General features: G+C 29.7%; 1 protein-coding gene across 1 annotated transcript in view; it reads left to right on the top strand.

Moving 5' to 3' along the window:
- The first annotated feature begins 15,647 nt into the window (after positions 1–15,647).
- The window catches only part of LOC129985360 (uncharacterized), a 116,887-nt gene continuing 113,491 nt past the window's right edge, over positions 15,648–19,043 (top strand). The window contains exon 1 of the mRNA XM_056095361.1: positions 15,648–15,772. The gene's annotated coding sequence lies outside the window, so the exon portion shown is untranslated. The remainder of the gene's footprint in view (positions 15,773–19,043) is intronic.

Genomic DNA, 19,043 nt, shown 5'->3' with positions numbered 1-19,043 from the left:
AAAGGTCAAATTCGAATTACCATATTTTCCTTTTTCTGCAGATGTAGTTTAGAGGCATTCTCAGTAAAAGGAAAGATGAGTTTTATTATATGAAATGGCTGTTATCTGATGTGGGTCTGACAGCTAAACTTTTTGTTTGACAACCCTGACAATTTCCCGAACTAACGGTTTGCAGTTCCTTCTTTGGAGTTAAAATAAAGTACTGTGTGAGTAAGACATCACGAGCTAAGTAAATTGAGAACCAGAACAAAACTATCAACGTTTTTATAAAAATAGATTTTGATATATTGAAATGTCTCTGAGGAAAATAAAAGAATGGCGTGGATGCTTAATGAAAGAAAAACACGTACAGCCTTTGCAATTCTTCTTAAAAAAATGAAATAATTCATCTTTTTTTTAATTTAATTGTTTATATATTTTTTTGAAATTTCGAGGCTAAAATTCCAATTATTATTTTGTAATCATCCTGTGTTTTCAAATAATTACATTAACGTAGCAAAGGTATATTTTTTAAAGAGGGTATAAATGCTATTGTAAATGTGATAAATCGTTGATTATGTAAAATTACAGGTGATTATTCCTAATCCCAGTAAGTTTAGCGGTCATTGTGAATATCACCGGTGAATGCACATAATCACCGGATTAATCACATTTACAATAATATGTACATCATTTTAAGCATCTTTTACCTTCTTAGTTTTTAGCAATTAGAAAAATATTGCTATGATATATCTTGCTTTTTGACGTTTTTATTTTCGGAGAATAGTTGTATATATGTATATATACATATGTTTTTTCACAATTGAAAGTTTAACTTAAATAGCATGTTTTTTATGTAAATATTGCTCTGGCATCCTAACTTTCAAGTGTTAGATCAGAACCTGAAGTGCTTATTTTAACAGGCATTTAAATTGAGGAACTGAAAACAGAAAAAAAAATGTTCATGAAATATATATAAAAAAAATTATAATTTATCCCTAACATTAAAATGCAATAATCTTGAGAAAGTTTTTTTGACCCCCCCAAACTTAACAAGAATTTTAATTTCATGTGACTAAATAATATTTGAAATCCTGCACAATATTTAGTTCTTCACTATTTAAGAATGGTCTAAAGTTTCTTCACATCGCAGTACTTTTTAATTTCAATTATTTTAAAAACCTTTGCTGCTATACGCTGTCCTATAGGTTTTCTGAAGCTTGTAGAAATTGCGTATATTTGTAAATTGGTAAAACCGTTTTTTAGAACATGAAAGTAGGAAATGTTTTCCATTATTGCAAGAACTTAAAATGAAGCGGGAGAGTTTTTAAAATGTTTAGTATTATTAAGAAGAATATTCGAATTATAAATCAAAAACGTAGCCTGTATAATTTTAGTATAAAATGATTTTTTTGTGTGATTTCTTTTTTTCCAAACTTAAATATTTTGAACGAAGATTGAAGTTTAATTTATTTCAGTATTTTTACATTAATTAGATATAATATACATGCTGATAAATAAATTTCTAGCCCTTTTGGAATAATGTATTCAAAAATTCATTTTTTCGCTTCCTCCTGTTACACATATAATTGAAGCCTAATAAACTCAATTTCTGAACTTAAAATGTTTATTGGTTTACGTTTCCACAAAAGTAATTTTTTCTTGTTTAGTAAAAAGGCTTCTATCTTCTGAGAGAAATGTTTAAACAACATTTTATTACAAAAAAAAAAGAAAAAAAAAGAGAAAGCCGTGAATAATTCGTAAAGCAGATAATTGAGAGTTATCTTTCTCTTTAAAAATTGACGTTGAGGGAAAAAAAGTCAGAGTCAAAACAAATAGAAATTTTTCATCTTTTAAACTGAGTGCAAGTAAAAATTTGGCGTGAAATAAAGCAATCAAGAAAAATGATATATATTGAAAGATCAGAATTTTCGTTCAAAATTAAGAAGAAAATTGAGCTTTGCAGATAATAAAGCTTTAAATTGCAATTTAAATGAATCGTTGATTTATGACACGTATTTTATAATAACCGCATTGCTTATCGTCAGTGGCGCGCTCCTTTGATCTTTCGACGAACGTGTTTCATTACATAAATCACCGCATCTGTTAAAATGAAGCAATTTACCTCCAACCTTTGCTGCTTGAAGATTGCTGCTCGCATCCGGGTACTTTCATTTTAATGAAATAACCTTATCAAGAGTTGATTGCCATGCAAATAGGTTACTTATTTGGATTATCTAAGAAAGTGCGCACGTTAAAACTTTGATATGTTCATCATATTTGAACACTTTTTATGAATAAAACGGCCTGCTATTTTCATATTTATACCCCCATATTTATTTTATAGGAGTATCTAAAAATTTTAATATATTTTTGGTATTAATTTATTGAATTTCGCTATAGTTGTCTGCGCCTTATATGAAAACTATTGGTAATGAAATGCGTATTTATAAGGACCATATTTTTTATAAGAAATGTTTAATGGTGCGGTTGCCAATCTCGGTATATGAAAACAACGAGTAGTGAAGAGTATATTTAATAAGGAAATTATATTATAAGAAATGCTTATTGGAGCCGTCTCTAATCCCAGTACGCGCCTCTCTGAAGGTGCTTATTATTTTTCTTGAATTCGTTCCTCATTCCTTTTAGCAGAAGTAACTTGCAATCCGAGAAACGATGTCCCTTTTAATCGCTTCTTGAATCACAAATGGATGATAATTTATTTCTTATTTGGCGCTTCTGCTCCCCCTCCTTTATCCCCAGCATTCATTTCCTAGACAGATACCAAAAATTTCAGTGACGGATTTCTAACTGTGCAAACTAGGTATCTGTCTAGGATCACAAGTAGGTAGATTAAAAGGGATTAAATTCTTAAAATAAAAAACAAATTCGCTCTACATAAATGGTAAAATTAATTTTAGTAATTTATCAATTTTAATAATTTATCAAGTATAATTAGTTAAGTATATAGGTTTTGTAAGTATTCTAATAGTTATATGAATGTAATGAAACATATAGAAACCTGAACCTGAATAATTATACTTGATAAATTTTATATATATATATATATAAATTAATAAGATGCACAAAAATATTGCCGCATTGGAAAGAGGCAGTCGGCACTCCATGGCCGAATGGTCATAACACTGGTCTCATAATCAAGAGATTGTAAGTTCGAATCCCGCTGGAGACAATGCCATTCAATTTGTGTAAATATTTAATTCCTTGATTTTAGGTTTCCCTTTATTTCATGTTCCAGAAGATTCTGGACATTTCTTTTGTTTACCAGACAAGTGCTCTGGACTTTTATTATTGTCTCCAGAAAAGTATTCTGGATCTTTCCCCGCTAGTATAAAAGCAGAAGATTTGTCGGTCACTGGATTCTCAGTTCTGAGTTGAGTTAATAAATTGGTTTAGCTCTACTTCTTGTGTGTGTCATTGAGTTCTACACTAAAGTATCTACGTGACAATATAAATCTAAAATAAATTATTAAAAAGTTATAAATGAGCTGCAATGTGAAACTAGTAAAATAAGGCCTTTTCTTATGTACCTTATGTACCTTAAAATTTCACATTTACATTACATACACAATTTCACCTTCAAGTCTATGTCTATTTGCAATAATTAAAGAAATAAATCCTTGTTCCCTCTTTGGAACTTGATGTATATCCTAGTTAATTACATAAATTGATATTTACTAATATACTTATTTATGCTTTTCTAGTAAATTGCTATGCTAGCCGTTGCTATAAATATGCTTGTCTCGCTGCATATTTATAGCAACCTAATGAGGAGTTTTGAAACTCCTCATTAGATTCCCTTGTGAATCACAACTTACTCTATCATCCATCACTTTCATCCATGTACACTCTCTCCACATTATCCATTTCATTACTTCTGATTGTTTCCTCGGAGAAACTCAATGGAACGCTAAATACTTCCTACTATGGTTAATTATCAACATTTTGCATTTATATTCTCTATCCTTAATTGTAAGATGCTGTATCCTTTTTAGACAAAAATTTATATTAGAAACTCTCTTTCTTAGGAATAAGGCCCAAAGGGGCTGGGCATCTAGTAAGATCCTTTAGAGATTCAGTGGAAGCAGTTCTGTAATTTTTTTATGAGAATGCATTTTTCTAAATCCATAACAGTTTTATATTTACTAAAATAATGTCTCTATACCAAATTTTGACATTATACAGATTCAATTTTTCTCTCGATTTTGTGTGTAATTCGTTCATTATTTCGATTTTCCAAGTGGTTCTCGAACGTCTCATCAGTTTTTTTAGTAATTCGCTTGCCTTGCTATTCTTTTCATCAAGATGTACCTTCCATTCTAGTCTTTCGACCATTAGAAATACCAGGTATTTCAGTGCGCTTTCATATTTAATCTGAATCCGATTTGTTTTCGGAAATTCTCAGAGAACTCTTGGTATATGAGTTATTTATTTTTTTATAGCAGAATATTATAAATTTTAAATTTGTAGTATTTATCTGTAGATAAAATTTCTCGGCCTACTCTTCTATATCTATCAATATTCTTTAAGTAAATCAGCAAATATATATAAAGCAGTTTACTTCTCAGACTAAAGAATATTATCTACAAGCATTGTTATTTTAACGTCTAGCAAAATCTCCGATTAGCTATTAGCTATGGGCGTAAACTGGAGCTCTGAAACATTTTTTTTTTTTTTTTTTTACCAAAATAGAATTTTATACCATTATTATAGTCAACAATTTTCTTATGGTACAAGAATTTTTTTTCATTACAATATTTGATAAATGCAATGGTGCACAATCCTTCTCGAAGTACTCAACATTATATTCTCATTTCACACATTTAAATGTATTTGATTTGTCTTGAGACACGATTACTCATATCGGTTTGTTTATTTTAATATACTGTGTATACACCACTAAAATATCCAATATCATTAGGATTCCTCTTCCTTTTCGATTACGTTGGATTTAACTCTACTTGTTATTTGTTGCAAATTCATGCATTAAACATTCCATAATTATCTTGTTAAATATTTCACACCACACGAATAAAAGGCGAATCAATCCCTATGAAGCAGGGTCTTCTTTACTTTCTATTATTTTTTGGCATCAATGCGACTCGTCTCTTTCAAGATGCATGGAAAAATGCCATTTAGCAAGTATTTAAAATAGAATAAAATAACTGGTGTTAGTATGTAAAAGTTCTTTAATGGTATTCATTGCTTATCCATCCACTCATTATATATGAAAATTCAACTCTGAGACTATAGATTATATCAACAAACATAGGTTATGTCAACCTATAAAGCTATAGAGGTCAATTTCCAGTGATCTTTCCCGTACTCTTTTGTAAATTTAATAAGTAGAGTAGAATTTTTAATCAATTTGAGCTGCAGAGTTATGTGTTGTTAGGAGAACGAAAATCTTTTCTAATAAGTTCTTGTTGTTGTTATTGTTTATAATGGCACTTGCCATGCACAAGCTCGCTGACGAAGTCAGCGATTTTAAGCCAAGAGAGCGTCTCTTGCTTTTCGTAGCGCCAACTAGGGCCAAGAGTACGTCTTAGCTACTCACACATCTCATTCGCTTGCACAACCCCTTTTTACAGGGGGGCACATTCACACATCTCACAGATGAAGAACAACCATGCCCGTACCGGGACTCGAACCCAGAACGCGGGGAAGACGTGCTACCCCTATGCCAGGACGCCGGCTCTAATAAATTCTAATTCATATATAGGCCCTTCAGCTCATGGGGAATAGAAATGGAGAAGGATTGAGATTTTTATTAATAGGATAGAAAAATAAATAAAAGAGGTATTAAAGCATCATCATGAACAATATTTGAATTGAAAATTTTTCAATAATCGTAGTTATTTAGAAATTAGAGGCCTAAGAAAGGATTTTCTACTTCTGATTTCGGTTGCTTTTTAACGTAAACTTATGATACCTCTTTGGAAATCTATCATAATTTGCATTCTGTCACGCCTTTTTTCATCATCATCATTCTCGTCGAATTTATTTTAAATCTTGCTTATGAAACATCTTGATCGCTTTAATTCATGTAGAATAAACTAAGAAAATTTCTATTTACAAAAGGAAAGGCGAGTGGAAATTTCTTTTATTAGAAGTGTGGGTGGGGGCTTGGGTAAGAACTTCATTATCTGACCATAGTTCGAAATCAACATGTCAGTTTCAAACTTTTTAAATTCATAATTAATTTTTGAATGTTTCTCTGTTTACAAGTTATCAGCTTTTATTCTTTGATAGACTGGCATTCATTTTGTGTCATCGTTTTCTGTAGTGTGCAATAATAGCATTATCGTAGAATCGAGCTTAACAAGCATAATTCGTTCTCGAATGTTATTCGCAATGTTGTTATGACTTATGGCACTTTGCAAGCCCGCTGACAGTCATCTGTCAGCGATTTAAGCCGAGTGAGCGTCTCTTGTTTTTTCAGTAGTCCCAACTAGGACCAAGAGTATGACTTAGCTACTTCATGCGTCACATTCGCTTGCACAACCCTTTTTTACAGGGGGGGAGAGAGGGAACACTCACACTTCTCACAGATATAACACAGAAGAAGAACAACCATGCTCGAACCGGGACGCCCAGATCACGGGGAAGACACGCTACCCCTATGCCAGGATGCCGGCTATTCGTAATGTGAAGCACACATTAAGCACAATGTTTTTTTATTCTATGGAAATAGATGTAAAATAAAACAATACGTTCCATTCCTATATATATATATATATATATATATATATATATATATATATATATATATATATATATATATATATATATATATATATATATATATATATATATATATATATATATATATATATATATATATATATCTTAATATATATAAATTACGTGTCACGTTGTTTGTCCGCGATGGACTCCTAAACTACTTAACCGATTTTAATCAAATTTGCACACCGTGTGCAGTTTGATCTAACTTAAAAGATAGGATAGCCCTTTTTTTGAATTTTTAATTAGAATTTTAATTATTAATTAAAAACTAACTTTCCCGCCAAAAAAATCTTGAAATCGCCAAATGAGTACGACTTCAATTTTTTTTTCCCAACAGTCATGAGGCTAGGCTTAAGATTTTTCGGCTGATTATTTGAAACGATTCTATTTATTTTCTTAATGTTTGATGCATTTAAAATGAAACATTGTTAATGAATCGATCTTTCAGATTCATTCTGAAGTACTTTTGAATTAAAATAAAACAGAATAAAGGAAATTAAAAATGTATAATCTGCATAGCGTTACCCCAACTGGCGTAGAAAAAATCACGCATTTGCGTTCCGTAACTGGCGTTGAAAATTCACGCATGCGCATTGTATTATCATTGTTTACATTTCAACGGAAGCGGACTCGATTTAAATTATTTTTAGGTTCGTTGCATGTTTTTGTAATTAAATTGTATTTAAGTTAGTTATATATTTTTTGTATACGCTTATAGTTTTAAGTACATCATTTTTTAAGTAGTTTTTTTTAACCTGTTTTTTAAAATTAACATTTTTAACCTGCATTTAAAATTAAACATTGTTAATGAATCGTTCTGGTCATGATGAATCTGAGAATATTTTGTTGACAAATTCTTGAAATATTACATAAATTAGGAAAGATATTCTTTAGTGCCCATAAAGTTTAAACGCTCAGTGACTTTTTTCAGTAATCATATTACAAAAAAATACTTTGTTTCAGTAAAAAATATTATTATATTAATTACAGATTAATCCTTTCCACTTTAATTTATAGTATAAATTCTACGGGAACTAACAGAAAATTAGAGAGATACATATTACGTTGTGACTGAAGGCGTTTATAATATTATGAGTGAATTATATATCAAAATTTGAAGTTTTAAAATATTTTGATGAAGAAGTTATTAAAGTAGGAATTGCATAAAATATTTAATTATTAAAATTTTAACGAACATTAAGATGGGCGAACCGGCTGGTCGCCAAAGGCGGCTAGTATATATATATATATATATATATATATATATATATATATATATATATATATATATATATATATATATATATATATATATATATATATATATATATATATATATATATATATATATATATATATATATATATATATATATATATATATATATATATATATATATATATATATATATATATATATATATATATATATATATATATATATATATATATATATATATATATATATATATATATATATATATATATATATATATATATATATATATTATGTGATTTATTATTTATGATACATGCTTTTTTACAAGAAAGTGTTTAGAAACGTTTGTATTTGGTTACATTTCAAAATTTGGTGGAAATGAGACGTAGCATTTTAGATGAAAGAATTTGTTGCGCTCATAGCTACTGCCTTTATTGAAGTTATGCTTCTCAACATACGATACAATAATTTCCCATGCCTTCCTCATCTCACTTATTTCGCTGGAAAGTTGTTTCTCATTTGCTTCTATTATCTCTTCCTTTTATCACCAAATCTCTTCCGCAGCGTTTTGCTGTGACATAGAATGTGGTCCCATAAGTTGGCTATGTTTTTTTTACCAATTCATCCATGTCGTTACTATCCACTATAGTGAAATGATTTCGGTCAGAGACTAAGTATCGTCGATTAGAACTCCACAGGCACTTGTTCAAACCTGTCGCAATCAAATTCAATAGCGCTATCCAGTCAAAACTTCTTCCATGTGTATATAAGGTTTCCCTTAAAACAAGCGCTCAAGACAAACTACTACAGGGCAATCCAGCATGTGACGTCACGATTTCTTCTTGACCCTCCTTTTGCGAAACAACACTCATTAAATGAGTCACTGTTTTTTACTTTTGTTTTACGGTTTATACGATGTATAAACTGTATATACCTTTAGCGGGATTTAATTGCATTTACTTACAAAAGGCTTACTATGAAGTCAGACTTAAAGAATAAAGCAAAAAAAAAAAAAAAATAATGATAATATTTTTTATTAATGAGGTTTATAAAAAATCAGGTACAAATTTAACAATTTAAAATGTCCTACATTCATATATTTACAAATTCTTTGTCAGAAATTAAATAATACAATAATTATTTAAATTACGCAATCAATTTTGTAGTTACATTTTTAATGAATTAGTATTTGAACTCCAAAATAAAAATATAAAATAATGTCATTCTTTTCTTTAAAAAAAATATGTAAATTTGATCTAATAACGTTGGATTCTGTCAAGCGTAACGACATTTAGCAGCCCAATTGTCCTTCAAAAGAACTGTTATTTTCGGAATGTAAAGCCTTCGAATTTGAATGGACCTAATGTTCCAAATATGATTTATGGCCAATCAGGTTGTTGGTTGTAGAGGATGTGATTCGGTACTTCCGAAAGGGCTCTTTCATTGAGGGCGCAGTTTCTGGAAACAGTAAAAGTAATCGAGTGCGATGGCCTGTTGAAAAGAGTTCTGACTAACACAGAAAGTGAATAATGAAGTGTATTTACGAAAGACATGTTTTTAGAATGCAATAGTTTTGGAAAAAAATAAAGTATTGAAACACATTTGCAAAGTTGCGAAAAAGTATTGATTAGAATTTTAATATGCAGTAGAAACAAATTAAAATTTTACTTGCGGCTTCCATCGATTAAATATTGTTAGCAAAAGATATGTGCTTTTGTTACATATGTCACTGATATATTTTAAACAAACATTGTTGATTTTGAGTGATTAGTCCTTCTGTAATTATAAGTGATATTGATAAGAATTGCGATGATATTATAACTTCAATTGCGTGTTACAAACGAATGAATCCTCAGTGCGTGACATAATACATTCAGTTATTTGTCTGAGAAGTACAAATACATCGTTATAAATTTAATAAAACCAGTCTTTACGAACACATTTTTATTATAAAATGAATAGTAAATTTTTATTATATTTCTAAATTTTTGATTTATAATTTGTACAACATTTTACACAATTTTAGAATCTGTTTTCGCCTGAATTTACTACCAAGCGGTGCTTGGGGCCACGCTGACCTTTCGGTAAAATCTCGCCTTTGAAACCGAAGGGTTTCAGGTTCGAGAGCGGCTTACCGAAGAACCGTCATATTAGGGGCTGTAGTGCGCATTAAATTATTAGTCGGGGTCAAACATCCTCCTGCTGGTGTGGTGTGGAATTTGGTGAGGGGGTGCCAGCTCAGGTGTCGCCCTTGTCATTTGACCGCGGTTCAAAATTGCGATGTCGATCCCAAAGTAGCCCTAGTCTTTATTTAAAACGGGACGTTAATATAACTAATAAACCAGGTGGTTGCTGTGGTACAAAATAAAAATTTAACTGAAATAGTCTATTTCTTGGGGTTTAAGTTCGATAAATACTGAAATATTTTTCTTTTATCCACAATACACAAGTGCACAGCATTTAAAATAGTGTGTTTTACACTAAGAAATGAATGAAATATTGATTTCAAAATTCCATTTTCCAATTATAAAATAAATCAAATAAAAGTGTCAAATACCACTAATTTTAAATTTTTGTTTTATTTCAGTTATTCTCTTTGAGGACATTAAAGTGAGCGTAATGATACACACTTAATTGTGTGTATCATTAGTTGTCGTCATTTGTTGATAATTAGTTGAGTTGTCATTTGGAGTTTTCAAATTAAAATATGAAATTTCAGCATCACTTTCCTTTAATGCAATGTTTTATGGACAAATATATTTTTTTGTATTTCAAACACTAAACATGCGGAAAAAAGATGTATTTATGAATTACAACCGATGAACATAGAAAAAGATGCATTATATATATATATATATATATATATATATATATATATATATATATATATATATATATATATATATATATATATATATATATATATATATATATATATATATATATATAGGTGTGTATGTGTGTGTGTTTCAAATAATAAACAAACATTATCAAATAAATGGTTTCTAACAGAAACATGCCATTTTATCAAAATGTATAATAAATGGAAAAAATTGCATTCAATTCTAAAGCAAAATTTTATACACATATAGCTTGCAAGAACTCAATTAATTATCAAACGTTGATATATATTTCACTGTTTTCCAAAACAATGTTATTAATTTTTTCTCTTCTGTCCTTTAAAGCTAGTTTCTAGGATAAATTGCTAGGGTTTCATTTTCAATTGTATTCAGAAGCAACTCTGTCTTAAGGCTACAAATTCATAGATTGTAAACTTAAAATAGAATTATTTGACAAAGTGGATGGATTAAATATACCAAACATTTCTTCTTCAAAACTTGTGCAATAATTTTATGGAGACCTTTAATTAAAATGCACCGAAAATACTTTAAATAATTAAAAATTGATACTATGCATCATAAAGTTTAGTCATCAATTTTTTTCATAAATATATTGTTTATTAATCATTTGTTTTAACTTGTTGCGGTACCTGTTTATTTCATGAATCATTTATTATAGTTGATTATTAATATCTTAGTTGTTGAAATCAGCCTTTTTCATAAAATCTTAACAATAGTAAATATGATTTAATTAGAATTTAATGAAACTAGACATAAAAGTAAAAATGCTGAAATGAAATGTTTTGAAATTAAAAAATAGAATTTGTTTACTAAGCAAGTAATCAATCGAACAACAACCAAAAAATTTTTGATTTCATCAACAAAATACTGAATCACTATTTTTCATTGAATTATACTTTAGTTATCATTAATTAATTCTCTTTTTTTCTATTAAGTATTGGGATTTGTAATTAGGTCTGGTGAAATTTTTGATATGTTTTATTTTGAGGAGATTTAAATTGAGATGTTGCAAAACTTTACTAATGAAAGTGATGTCACAAAAATTTTGTACAATCTAAAGGAAGGTGAGAATGGAGATTTGGAAAAAATCCTTAAAAGAATCACAAATCACTCGATTCTATGCTGCATAACTGTGCAATAGAATATCATAATTCGTACAAAGGTCCAAATAATTTTCAGTCAAAATTCTGCCCTCCAAAATTTTCTTTATTTGCTTCTGTGGCAAGGAGCCAATCTCAATCTCGATATACAAATTTTCATCACTCGAACTGTTCCGATCATTAGAGATACATCAGTATTTTTTTCATCTCTAGTGAGGTGAAAATGAAATTGCTATTAATAAAGAATTTATTAAATCAAATAATGGATATCTGATTTACGAGTTTTTACTGCTTCTTTAGGTGCAAAAATATGGCTTCGACTTCTTTATTTGAACTATTCTATCTGAATTTTATTGTTTTTCATATAAATTTAAACTTTTAGAAGAACTATTCATTTTGGATGCTAAATGATTGGATTTCTGGAAAAAGGATACGTCATCTTTAATTCCATATCCATTATTAAACCATTGTGTCATTACATCAGGGAAAACAAGTTATTTCATTTATGTCAATTTTCCTCATGGTTTATTAAGCATATTGCTTGGAATGATGTCTCTACATCTATGTTTCCGTGAAATAGGGTTTTTATGAAATTTGTGAGACTTTAAACAGAACAAAGTAAATTACTCAAATCAATTAAACGTCTCTGTCCTTCAGATATATCAGCTGCAGATCTAATCCTCGTCCCAGAGAGATTGCTATCTAAAACGGCGAGAAAACAATCGGAGGTGAATCCATGAACGATTCCTCTCACCGTTTTAGAGAGTCATCGGAGGTGAATCCAACGGTTATATTTAAGATCAAGGTTAGCCTAAATTCAGAAACTAAAAAAATCTTTAAGAAAAGTTAGAAGAGTTCGCTGAAATAACTCGAAGATTTATTTTCTTAAGTTATCAAAAAATGAGCTTTAAATTAGCTATTGGCATAAATTTGAATTAGATAGAGAAAAAAATCTCTATTCCTTTATTGGGCAGGAATTTTCTTCATATCTTATGTACTTTTAAGTGTGCATTAGCAAAAGTCAGAGAAAGCCTTTCTATTGTCATGATTTGAAATTCCATGTGTATATGGAAACGTGTAGCATAATTTCGTGGTTATGAGTTGGTATGTTTCCTTCAAAAGAGCTTTAACTTATTATGTCATCAATGTTAATAAATAGAAAAATATAAAGAAGTATAGATATATTATATTAAACAAGGATGTAACATATATAAAGCTTATGTTTATCGATTAAAAAACAAAACTAGTTCCAAGCAAAAAAACAAAAGAAACAAACAAAAAAAAACATTTTATTCAAAAAATAAAATAAAATTTGTATTTGAAAAACAAACAAAAATTTGTACAATTTTGCAAGCCTATATTGCTAATTTCGTTTGATCGGCGTACATGAAATAGGGTGCTATTTAAAAATAAGCTTTATAAATTCTTTACTATGCTAAAAATTATTAAAACGGCATTTTTATTCATTCTTTATTCTTCATTAATTGTTGAGAGCTTGAGTGGAATTCTTTTCACGGATTTGCTCAGACTGGCGTGAAAAGAATTTAAAAAAATAGAACAAATAGAATTCTCAAATAAATAAAATCTTATTCTAATCACATTTTACCGCCTGGAACTACTAATATTCATAGCGATGATGGTGACGTCTTTATTTTCGGACAGTTTCGAGAAAAAAAAAATTCTTAAATAGTTACCAGTTTTCAACGGAAACTGGTCACAGGCAGATCAAGTTGATCCTATTCTGAAAGCTGAGGAATATTTCATTACACTAAAATCAATATTCTTAAATATAATCCATTTGTGATATACATGATATTTCGAAAGATTATTCAACTCTTTAAAGGATAAATGATGAAAATTTTAGTAAAATCATTTTGGGTACATATACTAAGTAAGAAGGACTGAATGATATGTTTACGTGTACTTAAAAAAATTATTTTAATAAATGAAATCATTAATTTTAACTTAATTAATTCTTAGAAATTTATTTTAACTGTTGAATACCTTATTTTAATTGTCTATGTATGTAGGCATGTTTGCAATACTCGTGAGAACCACAGAAAACACATATTGCTTCTGAGAAACCATGCGAAATAAAAGGATGCACCCTCAATGAACAGTCTCTGGCTGATTCATAAAAAAAAGCATTTTGTATCTAAAACATGTCTGAAAGAGGCTTAAAAGTCCAAGTTCATTCAGAACTGATATTAAAAATTCATCATCAATATCGACACATTTATCTCTAAAAAAGAACTTATGAAGACTCACAGCTCAACTGATTTTAACAAATTGTTTAAAGGGGCCTGCTGAAAGTCGGAAGTAGGCTCCTTTTGTCTGAAGAAAAAGAAAATTTCATTAACCCTTTCGCCGTCCTCTCCTGTCCGCGAAAATTTCTGTTTTTCCTCTGTTTTTCGCCGTATTAGAACAAATAAAAATAAAATCTCAAGCAAAGAAACATTTACAAAGCGTTTTAAGCGTTTAAAACTTTTAAAACGCAGAAGAACGTTTGAAGCGCGTTACGGCCGCCTTACAGAAATTTCACTTGAACGCGCTAGATGCGTTACGGACGACGAAGTTAATCACCGACATCTCAGAAGAGGAGATGGCGATGATTTTATAAGGGATGGATGCATTATGAGGGGGAAGATAATGCATTTAATGAGAGCTTCCTAATGTGATGTCATATATTTAGGTTAAAAAATAATTGAAATACAAGTTTTGGAATCATCTTCCCCCAACTCCTAACTTCTAAGCAATTTTGACTATTTAAAAACTTTTAGTTGTTTTCTATTTAAAAAAAAATATTTATTATTATAAGGCGAATATTGGTCTATTTCCAATTACATATTCAGATCAAAGAGATGAAAATTTAAATTTCAAATCCCAATATTTTTACTCTCTTTGAGTTAGAAGTCCCCCCCCCCCCTTACGAACTTAACCCAACATTTCTAGCATTTTCCCTACAACATATATCTCGTTGATTCAATCAAATTTACTTTTGAGATCTTGTTCACTAGAGAGTATGGATAAGTCTTTATACACATGTATATACTTAAGTCAACTTGCATGTTTCAAACATGTTGTTGTTTCTTATGGCACTTGCCATGGACAAGCCAGATGTTACGAATACAGCGATTTCAAACCGGTGGGGGAGCGTCTCTTGTTTTTTTAATACCGCCAACTAGGGCCAAGAGTACGATTTTGCTACTCACGCATCACTAACCCCTTTTTACAGGAGAGCCCATTCTCACATCTCACAGATAAAAAAACGGAAAAACAACCATGCCCAAACGGGAATCGAACAAAGGACGCCTAGATCACGAGGAAGATGCGCGACCCCTATGCCAGGACGCCGGCATGCTTCAAACACTTGACCCTTTAGGGAATGATCGATAGATCTGAATTGCCAAGAGGGATATTAACTTTTATATCGTTTTTAAACATCCGCAATTTTTTGCAATAAAAAGAGTTTAATTTCAATATATATAATGCGGGCATTAATAGGGGGGAGGTGCAGAGATTTTGAGTTACAGGCACCATGATGAGAGAATCTGTGCAGGCATTTGCTGTAAGTCTTATCATGAGAATCATCGCAGCAAGTAATATTCTTATAAAGAATCTACTTAAAAAGTCCGTGTAAGAGTGTGTAGCTCTTACGCCAGGAGAATGAACAGCGAGCGGCTCTACATCCTCCGTCCAGTGTCCAGGTCAGCACCGCCCCGTCCGTGGTTATAAGAAGGCCGCCGCTCAACCCGATCCACACAGAATCGCCTCTCGCTCTCTCTCTGGACATACCGAACCCGTGCTCCCTGGATTACACTATTCTCGATCTCTTTATGGACGTGGGTGAGTAGATGCACTTTCTGCATTTGCATGGCGGGTGGTCTCTCCCTCCCTCTCTCTCTCTTCCTCTTTTACCTCTCTGCACGTGAAGTATCTTTATCATTCAAAGTTTTAAGCAAACGATTTTGACGAATATAATATTTATTTTTATTCTTTTTACTTACCGGATCTTTAAAAAATATCGTAATTGTTGAAAAAAAATGAAAGTTTGGATTTATGATGTATACAACATTTTCGAATTTGCTGGTCCAAGAGAAAAAGATGTCTTTATACTTTTTCTTTCCGTTAGTTCTACCTTTTTTTATGCAAACAAGATAGCGTCAAAATATATATATCTAAAAGGATAAGAAGTAATTTTTAACTTCATACAAAAAATTATCAAATGTTTGGTAGAGTTCATCAATGGGGCGCGATATTTCTTTTAAACTCATATTTAATTTTCTTCTCAACGTCATGAAACTATTCGAAAATATGTCATTCACGGCAACATCTTTTTACAAATGCATTCTTCTTTTCATGTTTAAATATTTTGCATATTTAAAAATATTTTCTTTTCAATGTATGCAATTTTAATTATTGCGCGTACTTTCTGTGAGCTTTAATATACTAATGCATGAAAAATACCGTGCGTATTCAGGTTAGTTATTTTGTTTATTTTCACGAGGATAGGTATTAAATGAAAAATATTTATAAAGAATGCTTATTTGTGAACTGTTTATTCACCAAAACTATGATTAAAAATGAATGGCAAGAAATCAGCAAACCTGGCGATCAAACAGACATCATTGAATAGGCAATTTAACAAGAACTTTCAAAATTTGTTCTATTTTAAAATGGTAGTGATAGCCATAAAACATATCAATAATAAAATCAAACAATAACATTCATGAATTATCAAGAAGAGGCTCATTTTAGGTACTTTCAGAGCATTTTTATTGATACCAGTTGAAAATGTTTGTTATATGGCGCACAGGTGCAAACATTTTTTATTATGTGCCATCCTTTTATTGCTTATATGATTGCAAAAGATTGATAATTCCTTCACCATCAAAATTTCTTCTAACGAAGCATCAAAGGATTGAAAGAATTTTTCTTGTTTGCAGTTGATTGTGTATACGTTCAGCTCAAAGAGAGAAATTCAAAATTATTTTATTATTTATATGATTGCAAAAGATTGATAATTCCTTCACCATCAAAATTTCTTCTAACGAAGCATCAAAGGATTGAAAGAATTTTTCTTGTTTGCAGTTGATTGTGTATACGTTCAGCTCAAAGAGAGAAATTCAAAATTATTTTATTATTTATATGATTGCAAAAGATTGATAATTCCTTCACCATCAAAATTCCTTCTAACGAAGTATCAAAAAGTTGGAAGAATTTTTTTTGTTTGCAGTTAATATAAGTTCAGCTCAGCGACAGAAGTTCAAAACCCTTTCAATGCGGAATGGCATACTTAATGCATGGTGTTTTCTTACATTTCAATTTATTCATTATTTAAAAAAATTTTGGATCATAACTAAGCATAGAAACTAAAGAAAAAATAAATGCATTCAGAACTATGAAAAAAGATATATATGAAGAATTGTAGCAATGAACTTGTTTTACCAAAGACTTTAAATAAGCCCAAACAAAATTCTTGCAGCACTCTGCAAGAGATTAAATTTTTAAATTCATTGCTAAAATAGGTTCATTTCTACAATTGTTCATATTTATCATTTTTTCATATTTTTGAATTTGAGGTAATTTTTATAGTCCCCCCCAACATTGAAATCCATCTGATTATTTACAATTTAACATCTTTTTTTTTTCAAAATTTTCGTATATAAAATTGCATTTAAAATATTTCCAAATAAGTTTTTCGTGACTCAGATGAGGATAGAATTCAATTTAATAAAATTTCTTCCATATTTTTTTTAAATCTTAAACCTCAAAAAATACGAACTAATTTTTTTAAATTTAAATATTTAATTATTATTTGAAACATTCATTTTCTTATATGGAAATGCAGTTTGCTATATTAGGCTTGAATTAATTTAAAAAGTAAATTTCCAAGAAATAAAAGTTCCGAATTAAATTAAAAGCACCTTAACTTTCGTTTTTTTAAAAGAAGGAGAGAATTTGAAACCACATCCCAGTGAAAATCTCTTAGACGAAAAAAAAAAAAAAAAAAAAAAAAAATACCTCAGCGGAATGTAGGGAAACAGTTGGAAGCAATTACTCTAAGAAGTATCGATTTATTAGAATGATAATGTATTTTATGCTTATCAGAATCAGAATTTATTTTAAAATCTTATTAAACTGAAATTGAATAAGCAAATTTATAAATATATTTGTCTTTGTAGAATGCTAGATCTGTATTTTAAAAAAAATAAGTGTATATAGAAATGTGATAAAAAAAATCCCTTTCCTTTTTAAATATCAAAAGATAGAATAGACAGAAGAATAATTTTTTAATTTATATATCAGTGCATTAAAATTTTCTTAAAACGTCACTTGCGAATACTAGCATACTAACGCCTGATTATATGAACCAATTTGTGATGTTATGCTTAAATTAATTAACTAGAGTAACATATTGCTTTAAAGCAATATAGGTAGCAGTAAAGAATAGGAGCCAAACGACGAGGATGATATCTGAACAGGCATTCAAAATTTCACATGATGTTTAAAGCGTGTATTAAAGTTCTAGCATCAATTATTCGACTTAATTTAAGAACAATGACATTAAAGCAAAAATTTCTGCTTTATCCTTTAAATAATTCCCTTTAGATATTTTAAATAATGAATATAAGACTAAAGTCATATTTTTCCATTTTTTTTTTCGTTGGAAAATATTTACAAAGGTTGTTAATAAGTAGGTTAGAGTTTTTAATACTTTTCTGACTATTTACAATTTTTTTTAAATAAATAAGAAATATAAATATTGTTTTATAATCCTAAGCGTGGGCATATGTTAAAATACCGTTGAAGCATTAATATGAACCACCGTCAGATGCCAAGACCGACACTTGAATCTCTTATACCAATACGAGTCCATTCTATCTAATATAGGAGATTTATCCGACATAGGTATCTGCTCTAGTTTCATCTCCAAGTCCAGTTTCATCTATCAGACCATTCTTGTACTGAACGCTGGTGGAATCAGATACCAAAGTCTTTAATCTGTCTAACTACCTCGACTAGTTACATTATAAAGAAGGAGACTGTTTATTTTTAACTCTTAAATACTGTGACCGTGACTTTATAAGCAGAGTGGATTAAAAGTTAAATTAAA

The sequence above is a fragment of the Argiope bruennichi genome, chromosome 9 (genome assembly GCF_947563725.1).
Source record: "Argiope bruennichi chromosome 9, qqArgBrue1.1, whole genome shotgun sequence".
NCBI classification, from domain to species: Eukaryota; Metazoa; Arthropoda; class Arachnida; order Araneae; family Araneidae; genus Argiope; species Argiope bruennichi.
Note: the sequence above shows the minus strand (reverse complement) of the source record. Positions and strands in the feature narration are given on the sequence as shown.